General features: G+C 37.9%; 1 pseudogene; it reads left to right on the top strand.

Annotated features, from left to right (window-relative positions):
- The first annotated feature begins 2,625 nt into the window (after positions 1-2,625).
- On the top strand, positions 2,626-8,715 carry LOC128040595 (senescence-specific cysteine protease SAG39-like; annotated as a pseudogene).
- The last annotated feature ends 5,240 nt before the right edge of the window (positions 8,716-13,955 follow it).

Here is a 13,955-nt window from a genome sequence, read left to right as displayed (position 1 = left end):
TTACCGACGTTCTATTTTCTCAAATTGGTATCAGAACTTCCAGGTTGTTCATCTCGATCACGGTAATGGCGTCTTTGAAGTATGAAATTTCGCTGTTGGATCACAACACCAGATTTGTGTTGTGGAAGATTAAGATGCAAGCATTTCTTGCGCAGATGGATTTGAAGGATGCCCTACTAGGGATAGATAAGATGCCTTCGACATTAACTGATAAAGAGAAGAAGTGTAAGGATCGAAAGGCATTAACACAATTAAATCTGCATTTGTCTAAAGAAGTTTTGCAGGATGTGATGAAGGAGAAGACCGCCGCTGCATTATGGAAGTGGTTGGAACAAATATGTATGTCGAAAACTCTAACCAGCAAGTTGCATATGAAGCAGCGTTTTTGTGCTCATCATTTGGAAGAAGGTGCGTCTGTGTACGAACACTTAACAGTGTTTAAAGAAATTCTCTCAAACTTAGAGGTCATGGAGGTTCAGTATGATAAAGAAGATCTAGGGTTGATTCTACTTTGTTCATTGCCCTCGTCTTATTCAACCTTTAGAGACATGATTTTATATAGCCATGAGTCTCTCACGATTGATGAGGTTTATGATTCTTTGACCTCGTATGATAAGATGAAGCGTCTTGTGGCTAAACCCGACTCTAAGAGAGAGAGAGTCTCATTGTTCGTGGGAGACAAGAACGAAATGCTGACAATGTTTGTAGAAGGACACAGGAACGGAATCCTCGCGGTAAATCTAAGGGTAGATCAAAGTCTTCAAACATTGGTAAAACTTGTAACTTCTGCAAGAAGAAAGGGCACATTAAATCAGAGTGATATAAGCTACAGAACAAGATCAAAAGGGAGGCTGCGAATCAAAAGGGAAAACAATTAGAAAATTCTGGTGAAGTTGATGTTGTAGAAGACTACAACGATGGAGAACTTCTAGTCGCTTCTATCAGCAATTCTAAAGTGAGCTAGGAGTGGATCATCGATTCGGGCTGCACCTTCCACATGAGCCCCAATCATGATTGGTTTACAACTTACGAAACAATGTCTGAAGGTGTTGTTTTGATGGGAAATAATGCTTCGTGTAAAATTGCCGGTGTTGGAACGATTAAAGTTAAGATGTTTGACGGAGTTGTCAGAACAATTAGTAACGTGCGACATGTTGCAGAATTGAAGAGAAATTTAATTTCATTAAGTACTTTTTATTCAAAACGGTATAGATACACAGCCGAAAGTGGGGTTTTGAAGAGTTCCGAAAGTTCCTCATTGTGATGAAAGGGCAGAGAAAACTTCCAAATTGTATGTTTTGCAGCGTTCTGCTGTTACAATATTTTTATATAGATGATACAAAGAGAGAAATTTTGAAATTTTAAAAAGAATTTTCCATAATTTTCTCTCACATTACGTTTTTAAAAAATTTCATGTATTTTTGTTTAATTTAATTTTTTTATTTTTAATGTTTTTTAGAATTCTTTTACTTTTTTAAAATCAGATTTTAATAATTTTGCTTGAAATCAGTGTGCAAAGCATAAAATCTTAGTTAAAAAATGATATTATATAAACTAAAAATGTGATACGGACAGCCGCTTAACAGTTGGGTGACCAAAAAAAAAGTTAGTGATCAAATTGTAATTTTATTATATGAATATTTGCTCATATTAAGTTGTTTTATTTGTTTATATAATTACTTATATTTATTTTTGTTTGCCAACGTGTTTTGTCAAATACAAATGTAAGATCTCTAAACCTGGGAGTGATAGAGCGTGATTCACTTGTTGCTTTGAGAATTAAAACTAGTGAAATTACTCACTGAGCTAAGCTCAGCAAACGTAGGGAAATGAACTTACGTAAACAAACTTTGGTATTTTTCATTAATTTTTTTCTTTTTACAATTTTTACAGTATCAAGTCGTAATGATCATTGTAATTAGAAACTTTCATTCTAAGCTAATAACTTAAACAATTAACAAGTTTATAAGGTCTGAACCGTTATATATATTATTCGTGCAGCAAATTCTTGGCAAATGGAAACAAGCTAACATATATTTTTAATTCACAAATAAATAGTCATATTATATTTTAATTATATTTTTGGGTCATGCTCAAAGGTGATAATCCAACATGGCATTGCACATGTTTTTGGGTGACATGAACGAAACGGCAGGGTGTGGTAGCAATTTTGTTTGGTTTCACTCATGCGAGGGCTTTTGAATACAAAATCAGACTCCTCCGGCTTCCCAATTGTATTAATACGATAAACTACAAATTAAGTCTCCAAATAAACTGCACTTGATTTAGATTAATTTATCAAACAATGCTGACAATGGGTCTTTATTATAGGATGTTGAAGCGCAAGCATATAGACAAGATATGTGTCCTGAAAACACCTCAAATATGCATCGCAACAATTTGGACTTTGGACTATATAGTTTCCAAATTAAGAATACATCACAGTCGGTGTGCCTTATCATTTTTTTAATTATTTATCAAAACAATTATCATAAACAAGACTTTGCAGGGCACGCAGCAGAAAGCCAAGATGGGGAAAGACTTGCACTATATATAAGTCTAGGAATTCATCACATTTGGTGTGCCTCTTCATTTTTCTATTTCATCGCAAACTCTTCCTCCACCATGGCTTCTAAAAACCAGCTGCATCACCATTTCACTTGTTTGGCCTTACTAATCTTCATATTGGGTGTATGTGAAGCCACATCCCGCGCTGCTCTTGAAGATGCATCCATGTACGAGAGGCATCAACAATGGATGGTCCAATTCGGACGAGTTTACAAGGACACCAACGAGAGGCAAAAGCGTTTCCAGATTTTCAAACAAAATGTGGCACGCATCGACTCTTTCAATGCTGCCAACAACAAGCCGTACAAGCTCGGTATGAACCAATTTGCAGATCTAACCAACCAAGAGTTCTGAAGAAGTTGGTTCAGCATGCAGCAAACTCTCGACAGCATGTAGGCCATGAAGACCAAGCTGTGTAGGAGCTGCTGATTCAAGCTGTTTTTGTTCATTTTGTAATCTTTAGTTAATGAAATGTAATCTAGTTCATTTAGAACTATGTTAGGTAGATGATTGATGTAATTTGCTGACATATGAGCTGTTAATTTAGCTTTGCTTGTATACACAAGCTAATTACTTCAAGTTTCAATTCTTAGTGGTGTTAGGTAACCATTAGGTGTATGTTTACTGTTTTTGACAAGCTTAGTGGTTGGTTTATGTATTGGCGTTGTGCCATTATTCAATTTATGAATGAAATCAATTTTTTCATCAATTTTTCACTCCATTTTTCCTTAGCTTTTCTTCTTTTCTTTTGCTTGAATTCTCTTGTTTGCTCAGCAAGTCTCGAGGCTTGCTCGACAAGTCTGTGCTGAGTCTGTTAGTTTCTGTTGTTGCTCCAACAATTGGTATCTAGAGCCTATTTCTTAAGGGATCTGTTATACAAATCCATGGCTTCATCAAGTTTTTCACCAGCTGCACCTCAAGTCTTCAATGGTGAAGGCTATCACATATGGGTGGTCAAAATGAAGACCTACCTGCAGGCTTACGATCTGTGGGAGGTGGTCAAGTCAGATATTGAACCAGAGCCACTTAGAGGCAATCCAACAGTGGCTCAGATCAGACAGCATGCTGATGAGAGGACCAAGAGGCACAAAGCCATGTCTTGTATCCAGAACTCAGTGTCAGATGTGATTTTCACAAGGATTATGGCCTGTGAATCACCAAAATAGGCCTGGGACAAGTTGCAAGAAGAGTTTCAAGGGACAGAGAGGACAAGGCAGCAACAGTTGTTGAACTTGAGGAGAGATTTCAAGAATTTGAAGATGAAGGAAGAAGAAACTGTCAAGCAGTACTCTGACAGGATTATGGCTGTGCTTAACAGCATTAGGCTCCTTGGAGAGCAGTTCAATGAAGCTAGGATAGTGGAGAAGGTTATAGCAACTCTGCCTGAGAGGTATGAGGCAAAAATCTCATCTCTCGAGGACTCAAGGGATCTATCTACTATTTCCCTGACAAAGTTGATCAATGCTCTATATGCTCAAGAGTAGAGGAGAGCAAGCAGACTGGAGGAGCACCAAGAAGGTGCCTTTCAGGTAATGACAAATACTACCTACAAAGGCAAGAAGGCCTAGAGAGACAAGCCAAAGAATGATGCTGCAAGGAAAGAAGGTCAGACTTGCAAGCACAGCAGAAGGAATGGTCATTCAGAAGAAAAATACTGGTTCAATCCAGATGTTGTGTGTCAGCATTGTAAGAAGAAGGGTCATGTTGAGAGAGTCTGCAAGAGCAAGGCCAAATCAAGACAGAATCAGTTTCAACAGACGAAAGCTGAGGCTCGAGTAGTTAAGGAGGACAGTGACCAAGAGGAGCAAGTCTTTGCTGTGTCATGCTCAGCTACTCAAGAAAGGTTTTCATCTGGTTGGCTCCTAGACAGTGGATGTACCAACCACATGACACCTGATGCTGCAATCTTCAAGTCTTTAGACAGAAGCTGCAGAACTAAAGTCAAGATAGGAAATGGCCATTTCATTCAAGCTGAAGGCAAGGGTGATGTGCTGATATGCACCCCTACAAGTGCCAAAGTGATTTCAAATGTGCTCTTGGTGCCTGAAATTGACAGAAACCTGCTCAGCATAGCTTAGTTGCTGGAGAAAGGTTATTCTGTTGTGTTCAAAGACAACCAGTGCCAAATCAGTGATCCAAACTGATGGCAGTCCCTATGGCTGATAAAAGCTTTGTAGTTGACTGGACTAGGGAGTCAGACATTGCTTACACAGCCATATCAGATGAATCCAAGTTGTGGCATCAAAGGCTGGGACATGCCAACTTCAGATCGATGGCTCGAATGGTCAGAGAGGACTTAGCTGAAAACTTCATCAACTCAGTGGATTATGATGATGTGTGTGAGGTGTGTCAGCTAGGAAAGCAGGCCAGACTACCATTTCCCTCGAATCAAGCCTGGAGAGCCTCTGAAAAACTCCAATTGGTGCACACTGATGTGTGTGGCCCTATGAGGACTGAGTCATTAAGTGGAAACAGGTATTTCGTACTGTTTATTGATGATTTCTCGAGATATTGCTGGCTTTACTTCTTAAAACAGAAATTAGAGATGGCTACTGTGTTTTGGAAGTTCAAAATTGCTGCTGAGACTGAAACAGGCTGCAAGCTGAAGACCATAAGGTCTGATAATGGGACTGAGTACACCTCAGCTCAGTTCCAAGCCTTCTGTGATAAGGCAGGCATCAAACATCAGCTTACCAACACTTATACACCTCAGCAAAATGGTGTAAGTGAAAGAAAGAATAGGAGTTTAATGGATATGGCCAGGTGCTTGATGATTCAGAAGAATCTGCCTAAAGCACTATGGGCAGAAGTAGTTAACACTGCAACATACATTTAAAATAGACTTCCAACCAAGGCTTTGGATCAGAAGACTCCATTCGAGGCCTGGTTTGGCTTCAAGCCATCATTGGCTCATCTGAAGGTCTTTGGTTGCATCTGTTATGCACATGTACCTGCTGTTAAAAGGGACAAATTGTTTGAAAGGGCTCGACCTGGTGTTCTGATGGGCTACAACATTGTTAAGAAGGGCTATAGGATTTTGGATCCTTCAACAAAGAAAGTGTCAGTAAGCAGGGATGTGGTATTTGATGAAAGGTCATGTTGGAACTGGGAAAGGCATGAACCTGAGGAAGTTTCTGAAGAACTTGTAGCAGACCAAGCTGAGCCAGAACAAAATGTTCCTGAAATGGACATTGATGATAAACCAGTCAGAGGAACTAGATCATTGACTGAGATTTATGAAAGGGCTCATGTAGCCATAGCTGAACCAAGCAACTTTGAAGAGGCTGAAGCTCAGCAAGGGTGGAAGCAGGCAATGGCTGAGGAGATCAGCAAGATTGAGAAGAACCAGAGCTGGGAATTGGTTGAAAGGCCAGTCAAAAGGAAGGTGATTGGGGTGAAATGGGTGTACAAAGCCAAGCAGAATGCTGATGGAACCTTGAACAAACTGAAAGCAAGGCTAGTTGTCAAGGGTTCGATCGAGGTATGGCTGGACTACACGGAGACCTTTGCACCAATGGCGTGCTCGACACCATCGATCGCTGATTGTCTTAGCAAGACAAATGAATGGAAAATCCATCAACTTGATGTGAAATCAGCCTTCTCGAATGGTTTCTTAGATGAAGACATCTATGTTGAACAACCACAAGGGTTTGAAATAGTGGCGAGAGCATATGGTCTACAAACTGAAGAAGGCCCTATATGGCTTGAAATAGGCTCCAAGAGCCTGGTACAGCAGTATCAATGGCTACTTGACTGATTTGGGATTCGATCGAAGCAAGAGTGAGCCAACACTGTATGTCAAGAAGCAAGGGACACAAACACTGCTCATTGTGTCCTCAGATGTTGATGACTTCTTGGTGACGAGGAGGAGATCGGCGATCTTGGTTGATTTCAAAACCAAAATGCAGGAATTATTTGAAATGTCTGATCTAGGGGAAATGTCCTACTTCCTGGGAACGGAGGTGACTCAAACACAGAAGGGGATATTTCTAAGTCAGAAGAGCTTTGCCACAAAGATTTTGACTAAGTTCTCCATGCAAAATAGCAAGGCAACTAAAACACCTGTTGCTATTGGAGAAAAACTATCGAGCCAAGGTGATTTTGAGAAGGTATGTGAAACTACCTACAGGAGTCTAGTTGGTTGTTTGCTATACTTGACTGCCACTAGGCCAGACATAATGTATGATATAGGATTGCTCTCAAGGTTCTTGCATTGTTGCAATGAGAAACATTTCCAAGCTGCCAAGAGAGTGCTCAGATATGTCAAGGGCACTTTGGACTATGGTTTAAGGTACAGCAAGAAAGGAAATCTAAAGCTGATTGGATACACTGATAGTGACTGGGCTGGCTAGATAGATGACATGAAAAGCACCTCAGGGTATGCTTTTAACCTTGGTTCAGCCATGTTCTGTAGGAGCTCGAAGAAACAAAGCCTGGTGGCTCAATCAACTGTAGAAGCAGAGTATGTGGCAGCTGCAAGTGCTGTCAACCAAGCCATCTGGCTAAGGAAAATCTTAATTGATTTAAATGCCCAACAGAAGGAAGCAACTGAGATCTTCTGTGATAACCAATCTGCAGTTGCAATTGCTAAAAATCCAGTGTTCCATGGAAGAACAAAGCATTTTAGCATCAAGTTACATGTTGTTCGAGAAATGGAGCAAGCTCAGGAAGTGAAACTGATCCACTGTAATTCTGAGGATCAACTTGCAGACATTTTGACTAAAGCTCTTAATGTCACAAGGTTCGAATGTCTAAGAATGAAGCTAGTTGCTTGCTCCATGCAAACCAATGAGGAATGAAGAAGTTGGTTCAGCATGCAAAGAAACTCTCGACAAAGATGCGTGCCATGAAGACCAAGTCGCAAGCGCGAGGCTGCGATTCAAGTCTGTTTTGTTCATTTTGTAATCTTTAGTTAATGAAATGTAATCTAGTTCATTTAGAACTATGTTAGGTAGATGATTGATGTAATTTCTTGACATATGAGTCATTAATTCACTTTGCTTGTATACACAAGCTAATTACTTCAAGTTTCAATGCTTAGTGGTGTTAGGTAACCATTAGGTGTATGTTTACTGTTTTTGACAAGCTTAGTGCTTGGTTTATGTATTGGCATTGTGCCATTATTCAATTTATGAATGAAATCAGTTTTTTCATCAATTTTTCACTCCATTTTTCCTTAGCTTTTCTTCTTTTCTTTTGCTTGAATTCTCTTGTTTGCTCAGCAAGTCTCGAGGCTTGCTCGACAAGTCTGTGCTGAGTCTGTTAGTTTCTTTTGTTGCTCCAACAACTTCACTGCTTCTCGAAATGGGTTCAAAGGCCATATGTGTTCTAACACGGCTACCACTTTCAAATACTGAAAACGCCACCATATTGCCTTCTCATGGATTGGAGAAAGAAATGAGTCATTACACCTATCAAGGACCAAGGCCAATGCGGTCGCTCTAATTTCTTGTTCCCAAAAACATTACTAAAATATTACTATGCTTTCTTCTTTGTCGGTGTTGTGTTCAAACTATATGTGTGTCTCGATCATGTGATGCTGATATATAGGATCTTTGTTAGGCGTTCTCGTAGTGGCGACCATGGAAGGAGTTACTAAGTCGACAACAGAAAGTTAATTTCCTTGTCCGAGCGCAGAATCGGTAGACTGTGACACCAAGGGTGAGGATCAAGGTGCGAAGGTGGTCTAATGGACGACGCATTCCAATTCATCGAGAAGAACAAAGGCCTAACAACCGAATCCATTTACCCCTACAAAGTCGATGGCACATGCAATACCAACGAAGAAGCCAACCATGCGGCTAAGATAAATGGGTTTGAAGATGTGCCTGCCAATAGTGAAGATGCATTGCGAAGGTCATGCCAACCAACCCGTTTGATTGCCATCGATGTCGGGGTTCGACTTCCGTTCTACTCGGGTGGTGTGTTCACGGGAAGTTGTGGCACCGATCCGGACCACGGAGTGACGGCTGTTGGATATGGAGAGGATGGTGGGACTACGTATTGGTTGGTGAAGAACTCTTGGGGCAATAGCTGGGGTGAAGAAGGCTACATTAGGATGCAAAGAGATGTGGAAGCAAAGGAAGGCCTTTGTGGCATTGCAATGCAAGCATCCTACCCTACTGCATAAACAGAACTTAAACCATAGTTGCCGTTTCTATAAATTCTCATATTATGAATTTCACACATGCTACTCTATGTGGTTGTACTATGAACAATGTAAACACACACTTTGATTGGCATACCCCAGGCCCATTGTCTATATATATAGATGTTACTCCACATGAACGATGTAAATATAGCATACATATATTAAGGAGAACCCCAATGTCTATTAAAAATAGTCTAATAATTTTAAGGTTTAACTTAATTATATTCCAAAATCAAATATATATGAAATATATTTAGGAGAAGAATGTAAATGAAATCAAATGATTATATGAAATCAAATGCAAGAGGCAATAAACCCTAGTGTATACTAGGGCATGATGTCGCCCTTAGTTCTATTTTAAGTAGAATTTTATTTTCTATTAAAACATTATTATTTAATTAGACATTATTCAAACAAAACCCTTTTACTATTTCTCTATAAATAGGAACTATAAGTTAACCTACTGACATACACTTTTTGAGCATCGATATTCTATTGAAAAATAGTGGCAATTTATTTTAAGAATAAATTCAAGTTTCGCAAGAATACTCATAGTTATCGGTCTATATAGAGAATTAAATTTCCTACTGAAAAGGAAAACAAAGTTTTCATTCTATGCACTTATTAGATTGCCTTCGCACAAAGCAAAAATATAATTTTGGTTGTATTTTATTATATATATGATAAGGGCTCGATTTTAAGAAAAAACTTCCATTACGCCTAAAACCACTGTTTTCTAAACTGTTTTTATTAACAAAAATAAGTTCCTTTCATGAACAAATTAGTGCTCTCTATCTCTTGTACATAAAACAATAACTAAGTCCCCAATTTATAAGCATTATTCAACTTTTATAATTGAGTTAGTATGGTTGCCTTGAAACATTGAAATTGGACCCCAATTTGACTTCCTTATTAACGCATGAAATAAATTGAAAGATATCTTCTTCACTTAAACTTGTTCGATGTGGTATTTCCTTAAAAAGAAAAAGACTATACTAGGAGTCCTTTAAAATAATTTGGCTTTACCAACTCTCTTCATCAATCATAATCTCAAAAATTTATGCTTAATATCCTTAGAAAGATGCATAAAGATAATCAAGATAATCAAGATGATTATATAAAATCAAATACAGGAGGCAATAAACTCTATAGGGCATGACGTCGCCTCCTTAGTTCTACTTCAAGTAGAACTTGTATTTTTGCACAAAGCAAAAATATAATTTTGGTTGTAGTTTATTGTTATATATATCATAAGAGCTCGATTTTAAGAAAAAAACTTTAGCTATCCCTAAAAACATTATTTTCTAAGCTGATTTTACTAAGAAAAATATGTTCCTTTCATGAAAGGATTTGTGCTTTCTATCAATTGTACATAAAACATTAACTAAGTCCCCAATTTATAGGCATTATTCAACTTTTATAATTGAGTTAGTACAATTGCCTTGAAACATTGAAATTGGTTACACTACATCTAGTTGCGAAGTGAGTCGCAACTAACGGTATAATTGACAGGACTAGCAACAATTTTCATTTTTTTTTGCACAACAAAACTGATGACAACAATTAAACATAATCTACTATTTTAAATAGACATAATAAAAAATTTAGCCCTTAATATTTACTCATTTTTTAACTTTGGCCCTAATATTTTTAAGACCACTTTAGCCTTCAACTTTCAAATTTTAATCAAATTACTCATTTTTTATTGAAAAACTGGCTGACCTGTTGAAATTTTAATGGTACTAATGTGGTAACCTACATAGGAGCCTACATGTACTTCATTGCTAACGAGGATAATTTTCTTCTCCTCTGCCCGTGGTTTTTTTCGAAAGGGTTTCCACTTAAAAAATCTTTGTGTTCTTTATTTTTATTTCTCTTTTCTTTGTGATATATTATCATTATCGACGTTCTATTTCCTCAAATTGGTATCAGAGCTTCCAGGTTGTTTATCTCGATAATGGTAATGGCGTCTTTGAAGTATGAAATTTCGCTGTTGGATCGCAACACCATATTTACGTTGTGCCAGATTAAAATGCAAGCAGTTCTTGCGCAGATGGATCTGGAAGATGCCTTATTAGAGATAGATAAGATTTCTTCGACATTAACAGATAAAGAGAATATGCATAAGGATCGAAAGGTGTTAACACAATTACATCTGTATTTGTCTAACGAAATTTTGTAGGATGTGATGAAGGAGAAGACCGTCGTTGTATTATGGAAGAGGCTAGAACAAATATGTATGTCAAAAACTCTAACCAGCAAGTTGCATATGAAGCAGCGTCTTTATGCTCATCGTTTGGAGGAAGGTGCATCTGTGCACGAACACATAACAGTGTTTAAAGAAATTCTCTCAAACTTGGATGTCATGGAGGTTCAGTATGATAAGGAAGATTTAGGGTTGATTCTACTTTATCCGTTGCCCCCGTCTTATTCAACCTTTAGAGACATGATTTTATATAGCCACGAGTCTCTTACAATTGATGAGGTTTATGATTCTTTGACCTCGTATGATAAGATGAAGCGTCTTGTGGTTAAACTTGACTCTAAGAGAGAAAGTCTCATTATTCATGGGAGATAAGAACGAAATTCTGATGATGATTGTGGAAGGACACAGGAACAGAATCCTCGCAGTAAATCTAAGGGTAGATCGAAGTCTTCAAACAGAGGTAAAACTTGTAACTTCTGCAAGAAGAAAGGGCACATTAAATCTGAGTGATATAAGCTATAGAACAAGATCAAAAGGGAGGCTGCGAATCAAAAGGGAAAACAACTAGAAAATTCTGGTGAAGCTGATGTTGTGGAAGACTACAGCGATGGAGAACTTCCAGTCGCTTCTGTCAACAGTTCTAAAGTGAGCAAGGAGTGGATCCTTGATTCGGGTTGCACCTTTCACATGACCCTCAATCAAGATTGGTTTACAACTTACGAAATAATGTCTGAAGCTGTTGTTTTGATGGAAAATAATGATTCGTGTAAAATTGTAGCTGTTGAAATGGTTAAAGTTAAGATGTTTGACGGAGTTGTAAGAACACTTAGTGACGTGCGACATGTCCCAGAATTGAAGAGAAATTTAATTTTGTTGAGTACTCTTGATTCAAAAGGGTACAGATACACAGCTGAAAAGTGAGGTTTTGAAGATTTTCAAAGGTTCCTCGTTGTGATGAAAGGGTAGAGAAAACTGTCAAGTTATATGTTTTGCGGTACTCTCATTCTTCGGTGATCGATTGTCGCTTCCTCTTCCTTTTCAGATAATGATATTACTAAACTTTGGCATATGTGTTTAGGGCATATGAGTGAGAATGGCATGGCAGGATTGAGCAAAAGAGGACTTCTTGATGGATAAGGAATTTGCAAACTAAAGTTTTGTGAACACTACGTTTTTGGAAAGCAAAAGAGAGTTCGATTCACTAGAGGAATCTATAACACGAAAGGAACATTGGAGTATTTTCATTCGGATCTGTGCATCCAGAGTGCCTTCGAGAGGTGGAACTAATTATATGTTAACTTTTATTTATGATTTTTCAAGAAAAGTTTGGGTGTTCTTCCTAAAGCAGAAAAGCGATGTATTTTCCACATTTAAGTCTTGGAAAACTATGATTAAAAAACAGATGGGAAAAAAAATAAAATACCTTCGCACAGACAATGGCTTAGAGTTCTGTTCTGATGAGTTTAATAAATTGTGCAAGTCAGAAGGGATAGTGAGACACTTGACAGTTTGTCATACTCCACTATAAAATGGTGTTGCAGAACGAATGAACAGAATGTTCATGGAGAAGATTCGATGTATGTTGTCAAATGGCAACTTACCAAAGTCGTTTTGGGCCAAAGCAGCCTCTACTGCATGTTTTTTGATTAACCAATCTCCATCCGTTGCCATTGAGAAAAAGACTCCACAAGAGGTATGGTCTGGTAATCCTGCTGACTATTCTGATTTAAAGATCTTTGAGTGTCCTGCATATGCTCATGTTGATAATGGAAAATTGGAACCGAGATCCATTAAATGTGTTTTTCTTGGTTATAAAGCTAGTGTAAAAAGGTATAAGTTATGGTGTCCTGAAAATAGAAAAGTTGTGATTAGCAGAGATGTTGTTTTTGATGAAACTGCTATGCTACCGAAATTATCTTTTAAAGACTCTTCCAATAAAGAAAATCAAAAGCAGGTGGAGCATCAGATTAATCTAGAATCTACAACAGAGTCTACTCTTTAAGCCAATACAAAAATTCAGAATAGAGTTGCTTCTTTACCACAATAATTTATCGCCAAAAATAGAACTAGAAGAAAAATTAAACCTCCAAAGAAGTACGCTGAGGTTGATCTAGTTACTTATGCTTTAAATTTGGCTGAAGATGTAGATGCAAACCAAGAGCCATCTAATTATTTTGAGGCGGTTAGCTATAAAGACTCAGAAAAGTGGATGTTTGCTACGCAAGAGGAGATGGAATCACTCCACAAAAACAGAACATGGGATCTTGTGAAACTTCCTAAAGGTAAAAAGGCTATTCGTTGTAAATAAGTGTTTAAAAAGAATGAAGGGACTCTAGAAGTTGAAGATCCCAGATATAAAGCAAGGCTTGTTGCAAAGGGTTACAGTCAAATTCTAAGAGTGGACTTCACAAATGTGTTCTCCCCAGTTCTGAAGCATAGTCTATTACAGAGTCGAAGTCAACTCGTTTGGAGCGGAGGCAACTTGGTCATAGGAGGGAAAAATGTATGACCGTTTCGTTGAAGAGAGGTTCTCTTTTGGATACATGTTTTGAAAAGTTAGGGCACTGTGTTCGTGAAAATCAGACCCGGGTTAGTTTTGATTTGGCAGTGTACAAGTCGAAGGCTAGAAGTCTTCCAGTTTCTAAGCACAGATTCGACTCAGTTAATTCCCTGCATAGTTCAAGATAAGCTCGTGGCAGGCTTTGGCAAAGATGGTGTTGTAGAAATATGAGTCAAGGTGGAGATTTGTTAAGTATGACTCATATTTTCAGTCAAATTTGAGAAATAACCTTTTAGTTAAACTCTGTTTATTTATTGATTAGTTTAGATTATTTTATTATTATTTGACATATGAATTTAGCCTATAAATAAGCTCTTGTACAACCTTAGAAAATACACCCATTAGATTAGAACTCATAACACATTCAGAGAATTTTGTGTTTACGTTTTGGGGGTTCTTTGTTTTTCGGGTTTTCGGGGTTTCATTTTATCTCCATCTTTTGTACTCTTCATTCTTTTGCCATTTTAGTA

The sequence above is a fragment of the Gossypium raimondii genome, chromosome 4 (genome assembly GCF_025698545.1).
Source record: "Gossypium raimondii isolate GPD5lz chromosome 4, ASM2569854v1, whole genome shotgun sequence".
Classification (NCBI taxonomy): Eukaryota; Viridiplantae; Streptophyta; class Magnoliopsida; order Malvales; family Malvaceae; genus Gossypium; species Gossypium raimondii.
Note: the sequence above shows the minus strand (reverse complement) of the source record. Positions and strands in the feature narration are given on the sequence as shown.